The following is a 13,999-nucleotide window of genomic DNA, read 5'->3' as shown; positions in this document are numbered from 1 at the left end:
CGAGTGTGTCCTGCAGTGTGGAGGAGAGGGGCAGGAGAGGGTGCTGGATTCTGAAAGGCCTCATGTTCCAGCTCATGACAAGCTGGGAGCCTGAAGAGAAAAGAGGACCAGAGAAGGACTCTGGGAACATGGACATTCTCTCAACCCATAAACTATTCTGGATAATTTTTCTGTCTTAGAATATTTTCCTACATGTTTATCGGCCATTTGTAATTCTTGTTTTGTGAATTTTCAGTGCATGTATTTTTTCTTTTTAAAAATTGAATATTCACATTTTTAAACACTTGACTTTTTTATATTCTTAGAATATTAACTAATATATGTTGTGAATTTTTGCTCAATTTATTTACCTCTTATACTTTTAAGAAGTGTTTTTTATATGGAAAGTTTAAAAAATTCAAGTGGTTAAATCTATACATTTTCTCTTATGGTTTCTTCATTTGTTTATATTACTAAAATGTTCTCTCCTACCCTAGTTCGGAAAAGTAGCTCTACATTTTCTTACATCTGCTTCCTGGTTCCATTACAGCTGGAGGTTAAGAGCCCAAGTTCTGGGTCCAACAAAGGTGAGCTTGAATCCTGGCCTGCCCTCCAGTGACTGTGAGCACTTTCCTCCCTTCTGCTCCCTCACTTGTTACAAGCTGGGTGCTCAACAATCTTGTGAAAGAAGTTCTCTCTCCGTGATGCAGATGGGAAAACTGAGATTCAGAAGGGTGAAATCACTTGTGCAGAGGTGACCAGTAGATGGGAGCTGGAACTGATAGCAGTTCACCCGTTCTCTTACCAGTACACTTATGCTATCCCAATTCACGCAGAACATTAGCGTTTTATTCCTTTACTGGATTGTAGAATAAGTTTTACTAGTATTTTATTTGAGATGTTTGCATCTCTCGTCAAAAGTGATACTGTTGTGCAGTTTTCCTTACAGACATGTTTCCTAACGTTGGTGTTTAAACTATCTCTTGGCTCCAGCTGGAATTAGGAACCTCTGACATCCTCTGAAGCTTAGTTATCATATTTGATTGGCCCATTTCAAACACACCACACAATCCCTGCAGCAGGAACTACAAAGGACAGGGGGCTGGAGAGGGAATAGAGCAGATCTTCTTCTTAATTAATATCTCTTAGTATGCTTTCCTCTGTGTCAGGAATGAAATAAATGTGCTGTAAACTAGTGACAGGAAGATTCCGCTCCCCCAGTGTTGCTTGAAGCAAGAACTGACTGGAGACGATGCGGGTTCAGCTCAGAGTGTGTTTTCAAGTTTTCACTTAATTTGATTAGAAACAGCTGGAAAATCAGAACAACTGCGTAACGTCTCCAATGATGCAGAGGGAAAGAATGCTCACAGCGACATGACCACAAGTTACCAGCCTGGCTTGATTCACAGCGGGAAATAATTTGCATTAAGTGAATTACCAGCTCCAAACTTTTCATCCTTTCAGTGTTCATCTTTATGTCTGTTCAAATTAATATTGCCCCCGTGCTGCTAACTCCTGTCACAGTGCTAATTATTACATAATTAACATCTTTTTTTGTCTTTACAAAGGGATTTTTAAAAGTATTCATATCAATATAAGATTCTTAACAATGAAAAATAATTGTTTCATTGTTCAATCATGGGCAGAGGGAGAGAAGTTTCTCTAGAAGATGGAGGACGCAGATGTTGGCCCGGCCCTGAAGAAATGTGCGCCTAGGAGAGAAGAGCCTGGTTCTGCTGCTGAAGCTTCATCCTCTGTCCTCAGGGCTGTGGGTGGGCCTGCTCTCCCACCACCCGAGGCCAGGCTCCAACCTTTCCCTGGAGACTCTCCTCCTGGGCAGTGGTCCAAACTCTGTCCTCAGACCCTTGATCGAGTCTACTAGCAGTTTCACAGGGAAGTTGAGAGAATTCTTTGCTTATCTTTTCTATTCTTTACTCACCTAGTACAAAAAATTAAATCAAAACTCTGTCAACTCACAGAGCCATTGTCAGAATAAACAGTAAAACTTCTATATTGTGTTTTAAATAAAACAAGTTGCCTTTAAATGATGGAAACTAATAATACTTAGTTTTAAAATGTGAAAATACAGAAAAGAAAGGAGGCAAAAGAGAGAAAAGGTAATCCGTAATCTCACTACCTCCAAACAACCACCATTAACATATTGTTATGGTTTTTCCCACTATAAAGTATTTTGTTCTTTCTCTTTCTCCTCTCTTTGTCCCTTTCTTTCCCTATCTCATCTAGAGGTCGCCTAGTTTATGTTCCCTCACAGATAGGACAGAGAGGTGGAAACGGAATGGGGTTACACTGGGATCCACACTCCTGAAAAGTTGTTGGGGTTGATAACTCGCCATGGCCTCGGCTCTCTACACGCCATGTCCTCCCAGCCCTGCTAGACCTAGAATCTTTATCGGCTTACTTCTTAATTATCCACAACTATCTCAGTAGGGGTTAGTTGACAACCATCTGTGAGCAGGGATGGGGTAAAGAGAAGAAGCATGTGGACAGGATACATTTCCATGGCCAGTTGGCCCTGGCTGACCAATACAAGTTCTAGGTGCTGCACTTAACCCCACTCCCACCCCTCCAGTGGCTCTTATGTTGCCCTATCTGGATAGTTTTAAATTTCTTCTACTGGCATGGCAGAGACAGGGCTCACCAAACATTCCATTTGCTTGTCAACAATTCCAGCTTTTCTGCAGTTAGGCAAGGCCATGTGACTAATTCTCCCTTCCCTTGCTGACAAGGAGGCCTTGTGTTCCATCCAGGCAGTGTGGCTACGAGATGGAATATTGAGGGATTATGTGTTGTAAAACCCTTGCTGACCTATGTGGGACATGTCTTGTGAGAGAGAGAAATAAATGTGTTTTAAGCCTTTAAGTTTTGGGCTTGTTTATTATTGCAGCACAATCTAGCATACTCTAATAGAGTTGGAGAGGCTTTCTCGGTTGGCACTGATCTTTTTATATCCTTAAAATAAGGATTTGATCATAGTATTTCCTTGTTTAAAAATTATCAGGGGCTAGCCATCACCTAAATGATGAGGTACAAATGCTTTATCCCAGCATACTGTCTGGTCCAACCGATCCTTGTGGGCTAATCTTCTGGAGCTCTGTCCCCCAACCTAGATCACAAATTGCAGCCACACTGACTCCTAGGCCACTCCACAAGATGCCATTCCCTGAATATTCCAGTCCTTTATTCCTATCAGGCCTTTATTCATGCTGTTTTCTTTGCTTAGCTAACTCTTGCGTTCCTCCACCTGGCATGTTGTTACATATCCTACGAGACCCCGCTCAGATATGATATCTGTGAAGTTGAGCCCAACTCCACAAAGCAGCATTAGCTCCCTCTTCCAAGTTGCCACAGTGCTTGATAAGGTCTCTCCTTCAGAAAGTCTCCTACCACATGATTTATTTACATGTCCACTTTTCCAAGAAGATGGTTAGGTTCTTGAAGGTGGTGTCATACCACATTCTTTTCTAGCACAGTGGCAAGTACATAGATATGTATAAGCTTTCTCTATAGAAACTACGGTTGTGGCCACAGTGTGTGGTTTTGGAGCAGCATCAGGCCCTCTGTGGTTCCTGCCAGTCTACCCTCCCTAGTCCTTGGTATGTAAAACTGATGTGTCTCAAGCAGAATGTTCTGTAAAGCAGATTAAGACAAGTCCTCTGCCTAGTCTTCTCCCCTAATCAGAATGCTACCCCAGAACCTCTCCTATTTCAAAATTTTAGAGCCAACACTGAGTACTGCCTGTCCGTAATAGGTGAGCAACAAAAATGTGTTGATAATGAAAAGAATAATAACTAGGGGTTATAGAGCACTGACTACGTGCTCAGCAACCAACTAAATATTGATATCCACTGTTTTGTTCGTTACGCCCAGGTTGATGTAGCTGCTAAGATTTGAACCCAGGTTCTCCAACTCCATAGACTTTGTATTGATTAATTGATTAATTAAGGAGTGCTCAAAGTTAATTCTTATTATCCCAAACAGTAACATTCAAGTGTGAAAGTCACCTCCTGGGAAAAAATCTACTTGAGGGTCAGATCTCTACAGATGGTGAGATGGGCCCAAAATACATAATTTTCTGTAACAGACACATTTGCCATTTTAAAATGTACAGTGTGGTGTTCGTTGTGGTTTCAGCCTGCAGCTGTCACTGGTCTGGCACAGTGATTAAAGCTGTCTGCCACAGAACTAGACCTGGTCCCAGCTTGGCTGCTTACTAATCAAGTGATCTTGGGCACTTTATTTAACATGTCTCTTCCCCTATTTCCTCAGCAGAAAATCGAGGAAGATACCAGACCTACTTCATAGGGTGGTGTGAGTGTGGTGTGAGGTGAGGCATATCAGACACCCACCAAGGGACCGGGCACATCGGTACCGGTCAATAGGTTCATTACGCATCATCATTACCAAAGGAGAAAGCGAGCAGGTGTTAAATGTTCTCCTCTCATTAACGATATCAGCGAACACAAGGCCCATCCCTGAGCCGTCTGTGAGCCCAGTGTTCCCCTCAGCGCCCTGGGAACTGGGCACCTCACTGGAGGCACTGTTATATTAAATAGTGTCCAGACTCAAGGCAATTCTTGAGGCATGCAAACAGCATGACCTCTCAGGGCCTGTGACCCCACCTCTGGACAACACAGGTGATGTGCCATCAATAGCTTAATGGCCACACTATAGATTTCTGACTTTACTTTGAAATCAATGCATAAAGAAAATAGGGGTGGAAGTTTTTTGATTATGTGAAATTTGTGAGTTAAAAAAGATGTGTAATCATGTGTAGCCTACTCAGGAAAATAAACTATGTATTATAAGAACGAAGGCCATGTGGGAAATGGATTAAGTATTTTTAATGATAAATTGGTATAATTATTATTTAAATGATTTTAAACGATAAGGGAAAACGCTTAAAATGTTCATTTGTTCATTCATTCAACATTTATTTACCATGAGCTAGGAACCATGCTGGACCCTTTCACATGTTGTCTCATTTAATCTCACTCAATACACCCACAAATCCCACAAAATGGGCAGTCTCTTCTCATTTTACAGAGGAGGAGCTGAGGTTGGGCAGTCACTCACCTTTACAAAGGTCACAGCCAATGGTAGAACTGGTGCCTACGGTTTTTAAATGATTTCATTAGCACTTAGGCATGAGGGCGCCCCATCGTTACTCATGCCTCTCCCTAGAGGTACAGTCAATGAGTGAATAGCTCAAATCAACAGACAGCCGTCTAGGTTGCTTTTCAAGCCACTTTTGTCCCTTAATTCATAGCTAAGCCTTAAACTCAGGCAGAAACCAGAAACTAAAGGGCTTAGGAGGAGACAGTCAGCTTGCAATTACTTAGAAGCTGTTCATTTAGATTGAGATTCATTTCATATGCTTTTACTCTTGCTTCCTTTAGAAACATTTTCCTGCTTAAAAAGTACAGCTACAGGAGAGAGGAAAGGTAGGCGGAGGAGTCAACTCCATCCATTTGAGTTTTCAGAAGAAGCGCTCTAGTAAACAAGTCTGAGGGAAGGAGAGTTGTACCAGTTCAACAGAATGGAGAAATACTGAACAACACAGGTGGTCCCTGCTCATAGGACACAATGTGCTTCTCGACACCACAGTGGAGAGGAATCTTCAGGAAGCCCTCTAAGCAGCTCTGATGCATTTGTTGGCACCCAGCCAGCAGGCAAGCCTTCCTTTCCCAGGCCATTCTTGATCAAAGACACAGTGGAAATAGTGAGGAAACCCTTGACTTTTGGGGCAATGCCAGAATTGGGAACAGGGTAATCAAGGAGAGAGAGTAAGGTTTGGGTTTTTGATGCCCGAGGCCTCCAAGACAATCTTTGGAATAATACCATTCCTCCTGAGAGGGGCGCTATGGCACAGGGCAGAATGGAAGGCTCTGAAGCAACACAGACTTGCATTCAGATTCTGTTTCCACTCCTTACTGTGTGATGTCAGACAAACTGCTCACCTGTCTCGGCTTTCCTGGTGTTAGCTGTAAATTCAGGATAACAATGCCTAACTGCAGATTGTTCTGAGGCTCAGTGAGTTGTCATATCTACACAAAGCCTCCAGGGCCCTGGCACAGCCTGGTTGGCATTCAAGAAGGTTCATGCTCTATTATTCTGCAGCGCCCCTCCTGTGCCCCTTGAGCCTGGGCCGTCTCCTCCATAGCCTCATAAGCTCTGCCAGGGTCCTCTGAGGTCCTGTGGCTCAGCTGCTTGGTCACCAGCTCTTACTGGTGGCCCTACGATGCTCCTCCTGCCCAGCCACTCCTCTGAGGGCCCCATGGATCTGCGCTTTTTTATTTCATCGCCTGGAAGAGGTTCAGCCCCAGAAGTCAGCCTCGCATGATCTAGCCCTGCAGTGAATTTTGCTTGTTATTAGCTTACACCCCCGTTGCAAGGCTAGAACACTTTATAATGGGCAAACTGTTTCATTGCATGGAGACCTTTAAAGAAAAACCCAAGTTGTCTTAAGTGTTTAAAACACACAAACTCCTGTACCCGCTCTGTCCAGTATGGTAACCAGCAGACACCTGCGACTGGTGAACACTTGAATGTGGCTGGTCAGAACTGAGTGTGCTGTAAGGTACAGCACACATCAGATTTCAGAGACTGAGCACCAGAAAAAAAGAATTGAAACTGTTTAAATATATTCTTATTGATTACATGTTACGATCCATAGGGTTAAATAAAATATATCATTAAAATAAATTTCAACTGTTTCTTTTTACTTGTTTTAATATGACTACTAGAAAATTTTAACATGGCTCACATTATATTTCTATTCGATAGCACTGCACTAGACAAACCTGAAAAGCAACATATTAACTACTGCAGAAATATTGCAGCAATCCACAACTTCAGCACCGCTGGGCAGCTTTTTCTCTGAAGAGATTAGGGAATGAGCTATGCACGTCATGTACCCTACATAATTTTTAATATTTTGAAAGAGTGCTCGCAGCCCTCATATTTACCTTTCATATGTTGTCATATGACTGACCATTTCTTTTACTTTATTAAGTAAAGTCACAGATAAATGGTTTTCTTTTTTTAAAATACTTTATTTAATAATTCAAGGCCAGAGGCTGAATTAGATTAGACAAAAACAGAAATGACTCACTTGGAGATGCCGGGGATAGAACCCAGGGCCTCATACATACAAACCATGTGCTCTACCACTGAGCTACATCCCCTAGTGACAAATGGCCCTTAACTGGCGAAAAGTTAAAATCATTCATAGGGTTTTCTATTTTACCAAGTAATGCACAATAATCACCAACTGATAAAGCTTTTGTCATATCCATCGGAGAATTTACAATAATGGAGTAGTATTTGTTTTCTGGTTAATTTATTTGATTGTCTAACTCATTTTTTATATATTTTCCAGTTATTTTGATTAATATCATGTAAAGTATTTTGGATAAGCAAGTCACTTTTTTTAAAATGCCAATCGCTCATGTAAAAATGAATCAAATTCAGTAATTATCTCAATGATTCCCATGAACGTTCCATTATTTGAAGAATAATGCAATTTTCATTGCAACATCAGGACAAACTTTTCATTACAAAAAAATAGTAAACTCTTTTTAGCAATCAAAATCATATTGTATTTTTTTTTCTGTTCTTTGAGACACAGTACATTTTTATTTTATTTGTGGCCCAAGTAAACATAGCCTTCTAGTGCTTTGTAGAATCTTTATGACTTTTGAAGATTTTCAACATATTCATCCAGTCTACAAACTGATCTGATATAAGGAGTGTGTGTCTCTTTGAGAACACTTTACAAACAAAATTTTACATGCAGTCTTGGAATAGGCCAGCCAGAATCTCATGATAGATTTGATCATTTAAAATTTTTTTCTAGCATGTCTATTTTCAAAACATCTTTTTGCGTGTGTGTGCTTCTGTGTTCTGTTTGATTTTCTGTAAATATTATTGGGATGATAATTTTGAAAAAAAAAGAGAAAAACAACCCTATTTTCATTAAATGGGTCAAATAAAATTATTACTCACTGTAACAAGCCATAAAGAGAGATCACAGTATTTATCAAAGTCAGTAAATTCATCAAAATGAAGCTGCTGTTGGGCTTTACGTACTGTTTGACTGTACAAATCGTTTTCCTTCATTTTTATTTTAATCCTCTTTCTGCTTTTTTTCTATCCCATTTAAGTGTATCCTGACCTTTGTTATCTTTTAAAATTCTTCTAAGTCATTTTCATTATCTATATTTTCTTGGCTTTGTTGACTCATCTTATCCTTATCTTCATGAGTTTTAACCATCAGAGTTTGTTTTTGTTTTTGTTTTTGTTTCTATTGTGCTGGATAGGAGAGTTTTTGACTTTTTAAGCTCTATCAGTCTATCAGCTTACAATTTGGGCTTCCACTAGGCTACTTCTCTCTTATTATATTTGAATTTTAGTATGAACAATAAATCTGAATAAATATACCACAGTAATTTGAAACTAAGGCACATACCAGAGCAATTCGGAGGCAGTTTTCAATTGTTACGATGCTGCTCTGTTGTATTGAGCTGTGTTGCTGTTTAATCAAATCACTCTTCTCCTACATAGGTTGCCTTATGTATTGATAACTGGGTTATTGAGTGATTATTGAGGATTGAGTTCAGTTTTTCACTGGATCACTTGTGTCAGTGACTGTTTTGCACATTGTTTCCTCTGGAACCACCAGACTGTTAGGACAAGATATACTGAGATCCTGTAGACGTGGAGCGATATGTTGAGCTCATAAAGCACATAACTTCACACAGACGTTCCTCCTGTATGCAGTGCTGATGGGGGTTTGTGTCCTTCACGCACAGACAGTCTGATCAATTCATTCCACTGACTTCCAGCAACAAAGAAAAATATTGTACGGGATTTTACGATTTTATACACAGCATTATTGAGTCTATTCCTGAGAGAAGAGCATTTCCATTTTGACCAAGAGCTACTGATATGAGAATCCTCTACCTGTCATTTACATGTCTGATAACTGGAAGAATTCTCCACAGACCAGTGTCTGCCTCCACCAGTGTCTCTCCTAGTTTCTTCTCCACTATCGGGCTGTACAGGTGTCACAGGATACGTCTTTATCACAGTACGACCTCTGGCCCTCTACCACTGCATCACAGCAGGAAGTTGGCATGGGTGCATGGGACCCCCACACTGAGACAGCTCACAGTCACTTAACTGTGCACAAAAGTGACTGTGAACCCCATAAATATCTGCCACTAACCCAACTAATGTATCCCCAATTCAACTTCCCTTTAGATGGAGCCTCAAATCTCCAGGAGCACTCTTAACATACTTGACAGAAAGAAGGACAGAGGCAAAGCAAGAGTGGACAGAAACAGAGGTTTTGACCAACAGTCCTTAAAATATCATTTTTTCCCTTTTTGGGGGCATATTTGACAAGAACATATGACCATATGAAAACATTGCTCAGGCCCCTCCCAGGGTCTTGGAAGAGGTCCATATGAGTGAGGGGCCCCAAAGCATAAGCTTTATGAGCTTCAGAGCAAGTCGCCTCTACTCTTATATCAGCCCCGAGCCAGTGTTCAGACATGGTCCAGGAACCGTGTACTCCATACCACTCCACACCGCGCCCCCACCCACTGTGCTCCTTATCCAGACGGAGGCACCTTTTGTTTCCCTTTTATTCAGGAGCACTAATCAGAGTAGAGAAGCCCTATTATCAAGTCCTTTAGCCTTCTCAATTTCTCCCAGGTGGTCTGCCATATCTTATTCCAAACATGTCTCCTCCTGGCTTGTTCTGATAACCCAGGCTTCCTCAACTGAGCTCCCTACTTTTGGTCCTTGTTATGAGTTATGGAAGAAAGTATCACCAAGGGAGTGAAGAATATGAAAAGTGAAACACAAGTTTTATCAGGCAAAATTCAAAGAACCTACACAAACTTTGTATGTTGACAATGAGAGAAAAAAGTTCCCAAGCCTATGATGCTATTTATCAAAAAGTACATAACTTAGAAATGATTCTGGAAAGGGCAGCAAATCAGACTAGATGATGTAATGCAAACCCAAAAGAATTGTTAGCCCAGTTGTGACATTTGGGAAGGGATGTGATAGCTGCCTTCCAGTAACGGCTGTGTGTATCTACAAGGAGAGGGATGAATAACTTAGCTTGGTGCAAAGCAATCTAAATTAAATTGAATTAAATTAAATAAAAGATAATTAGGGCCAAATGTTGTGAAACTCCATTCCGTTATGGAAATCTCCCAAAGGAGATGCAAGTAACACCATTACTCAAAACTGATAAAAACAATATTATCACTGAATGTGCTGTGAGTAACTGCACTGTGTTTCTGCCAGGGAACCAAAGGGATGTCCAGACACATGTTTGCTGTTCCTCTTCTCCACATGCCATGATTCTGTGGCACTTACATCTTTGCTCACCCAGTGCTAAATTATGAGAACAAATTTCTTCATTATTATAATACTTAAATACAAAGACCGTTGCCTAAAGAGTTCAATTACTTAAAGCCCTAATTAAAATGTGGTCATCTATAATAGCTAAATTTGCCATGCAAGCCAATTAATTTGATGCTATCCAACGAAGAATGTCAACCTGGAAAGAAAGAGATGAGAGCAGGGATGACAAAAAGTTTCATCCAGCAAGCCTATTCAAATTTATTAGTAGTATTTGCTTGGAGCTCTGGGTTGAGGAGGGTTTTAGGAAAATAACGCATGATCCACTAGTGATGTCTGCCATGGCATAGGATAAGCTAGTGACAGCTTGTTGTCTACCACTGGCAGAGCTCTCTTAGACCACAGCTAGAGGTCAGAATCCAAGACAACCCAAGCAGTATGGACATTTGGTACCAGGGTTCTGGAGCTGAGACTATCTGCTCCTCCCTTGAAGGATACCAGCAGAGGCAGAGACCAGGAACCCAGGTTTTAGATGCCACTACCTTAGGTTCTGAAACTCAATAGAGCTATACCCACTACAGGGAAAGTCCTTACAGGCCTTCTGGCACAACTGTATCATTTTAATTACGAGGAAGCTGAAGCCAGAGAAGCTATTTCGCCCACCTGTGGCCATAAGACCACTTAAGAGACAGAGTTGGGACCAGAATCCAAGCTCCTGGGCTCCCAGACCTGTGACCTGAAGGTCTATGGGAACAGAAGGCTCCTCCCCTGCTCCCACCCTGTGGCACTGGTCCCAGGTCCTGGGTAGCCATATCAGATTAGTCCTGAAACTGTGTAGACAGTGGTCAATCTCTGGGCTGTCGCCATCTGCATTCATGGGTGCCGTTCCTGTTTCATTTTGGTGTCACAGGGTTGACCTTCTCTTGTTCTTCAGGATCCAGTGGTTCACCGGGTGCTTTAGCTCGGGATATAACAATGATGGTGTCTCCTAAAGTGCCCAGTAACAGCTCAGGCTGGAATACAGTGTTCTTTGTCACGTCAGCCATGAAACTGGATGTTCTTGACCCGAACCCTGAACAAGCCCCAACATTCCTCTCCGGTCTGTTAGTGAGGAGAGCCACCTGAGGGCCGATGTGAGTCAGACTTGGTGTCAGGCTCTACCTCGGGCGGAGCTTCAACACGCTTGGCCTAGGAGAGGCCTAGGGACAGAAAGGGGGAGCAACCCACCTGGCAGTGAGCATTACCACTTCGCAGAGGACCATCTGGTCCCTTTCACTTGGCTTCCTTTCACTCGTGCCTTTTTTCTCTTCCCGTCAAGGGACGTACGGATGATATCTGACACCACAACGACCACCACCTTCCTTCTTCCACAGGCTTCGCAAGACACGGGCAACACAGGTAGAAGTAGATTTCATCTTAGCAGAAACTGAGCGCCTCCTGTCTCCTCTCCAGGACTGACGTGTGTCTAATCCTAGCCGTCTGAGCTTTCTTCTGTTTTACTGACTTCCTGGGTTTGCCCACAGCCTCGGCCAGGGGAGATAATCGGGGGGCACCCGAGTGGGAGGGGTTTCTCTCCTGCAAGGACAGAACAGGTTCCCGTGGGGGCTTCCGCATTTGCTCTCTCTATACGTGAAGTGGCTTTGGCTTGACCACACGGCCAGTGTTGCTCTGGCAATAACTGGGAACGCAGCGAATAAACATGCAAGCCAAATGGCAGCATGGTCTCCTCGGTCCTTAGTGCCTCTGATTTTCAGAGCACATGGCAGTTAGTCCTCCAACCGCCTGCTGCGTTTCACTTGGACGCCCAGGTCTCCGCGAAGGGGTCCACGTGTCTGCGTCATCTAATGTTTAAAAAGGAAATATCCAATTCCTCGTGTAAAGCATTCAGCACAGTGCCCGGCATATGGTAAGTGCTAGGCACAGTGAACTAATAATATAATTACTATAATTTTTATTGTGTAAGTAGTACCATCCTATAGTGTGTAGTACTATGTACCTTAATCTTCCTAAGAGGTGGCATATTATAGAACTTTATAGCTACTAAATAACTTTGTCATAATTTCATCCGATCCTCAGAAAAATTGCTTAAAATCCACCTCCACAATAAAGTTTTCTCCATTGGTTCCTACCTCTCCCTTCTCTGCACCACCACAGCATTCTATTTGTCTTTACTTGTCTGCCCCCCTCCCCCCACTACCTCCTCAACATGCACAACCCTGGGAATCATGCACTGTCCCCCTCTGCACTGCTCTGAGCCCCGAAGTGACATCACCCAGGTCTCTTGCTGGCTGGGTTTGGCCAGTGGAAGGCACTAGCAGGAGATCAGAGCATGTGTTAGTCTGGTACTAGGGTTCTCCAGATAAATAGAGCAGTTGGATGTGTGTGTGTGCGTGTGTAATATATAAAGAGGTGCATCATAAGGAATTGGCTCACATCATTATGGAGGCTGAGGCTGACAAGTCCCGAGATCTGCAGGATGAGTCAGCAGCAGGCTGAAGACCCAGAAAAGGTGTACTTCCAGGCTAAGGGCCAGCCAGCTTGAGACCCATGAAGAGCCAATGTTTCAGTTGAGTCCAAAGGCAGGAAAAAGCCAATGTCCTCATCCAAAGGCAGTCAGGCAAGAGGGATTCTCTCTTACTCAGGGGAGAGTCACCTCTTTTGTTTTATTCAGGCCTTCAACTGATTGGATGAGCCCACCCACTCTGTGGATAGCAATCTACTCAGTCTACTGATTTAATCTCATCCAAAAACACCCTCACAGAAACACCCGGAATAATGTTTGACCAAATATCTGGGCATCCTGTGGCCCAGTCAAATTGACACACAAAACAACCATCACAGAGGATAAAGGAGAGAAAGGACTAAGGATTTCTTCCTACTGCCTCCCTGCCTTGGCACAGTGTCTCTGAAAGCAGCTGTGTTCCTCTGTGACTACAGCTCCAGTGGAACGGCACCCCCTCGCAGGCTCCAGCTCTATTTTCTCCCATACCACCATACCATCCAACCCCCCGGGGTGCTAACAGCTCCCTTTGTTATTAGACTTTGGGAGCCAGAACAACCTTTGCTGGTTCCTCTAACCCAGCGCACACCTCTGTAGCTAATCCATCATTCAAGTCACTTCATTTGAACCTTTTGGGGTAAATGCTATTTCCTCCTATGGCCCTGAGAGACACGGTGGTATTCATCTTTTTCTCCATTTTATAATTATAATAGAAATATATGTTTATTTAGGAAGAAGGACCTAGCCACCCACTTCTGAAAAAAATTGGCCGTGAAAACCCTATGAATAGTAGCGGAGCGTTGTCTGGTGTAGCGCGGGAAGGTGAGAGGCTGGAGGAAAAAGACCGGGCAGGGTTCTGCTCTGCTGTCCACAGGGCGCTGGGAGTCGGAATCGACTGGACAGCACTAACAACAAATGTATTTATTATGGAAATTTTGGAAAATAAAGAACACATAAAGAAGAAGATAAAAACCAACCAGAATCTACAAAAAGGAGATAATCGTTACTGACTTATTATTATATATTTCCCATTGGTATACGTGAGAAGAGCATTAGATAAATAGTTTGTTGTTGTGTGTGTCCCATTTCTTTAAACATTCTCCAGTTTGAACTTTTAATAGT

At 42.5% G+C, this 13,999-nt stretch overlaps 1 long non-coding RNA gene and 1 other non-coding gene across 2 annotated transcripts in view; both read right to left on the bottom strand.

The window, feature by feature from the left end:
• LOC147913372 (uncharacterized) overlaps nucleotides 1-13,999 on the bottom strand; it is an 89,890-nt gene that overhangs the window by 58,080 nt on the left and 17,811 nt on the right. The gene's annotated exons all lie outside the window — the stretch shown is intronic.
• Nucleotides 7,113-7,184, bottom strand: TRNAT-UGU (transfer RNA threonine (anticodon UGU)). Its single transcript has one exon. It is a non-coding gene; the product is annotated as a tRNA-Thr (tRNA).

This window comes from Ceratotherium simum, chromosome 28, assembly GCF_057802395.1.
Source record: "Ceratotherium simum simum isolate JZ-2026a chromosome 28, ASM5780239v1, whole genome shotgun sequence".
In the NCBI taxonomy this organism is placed as follows: domain Eukaryota; kingdom Metazoa; phylum Chordata; class Mammalia; order Perissodactyla; family Rhinocerotidae; genus Ceratotherium; species Ceratotherium simum.
This window is presented reverse-complemented; position numbering and strand designations above follow the sequence as displayed.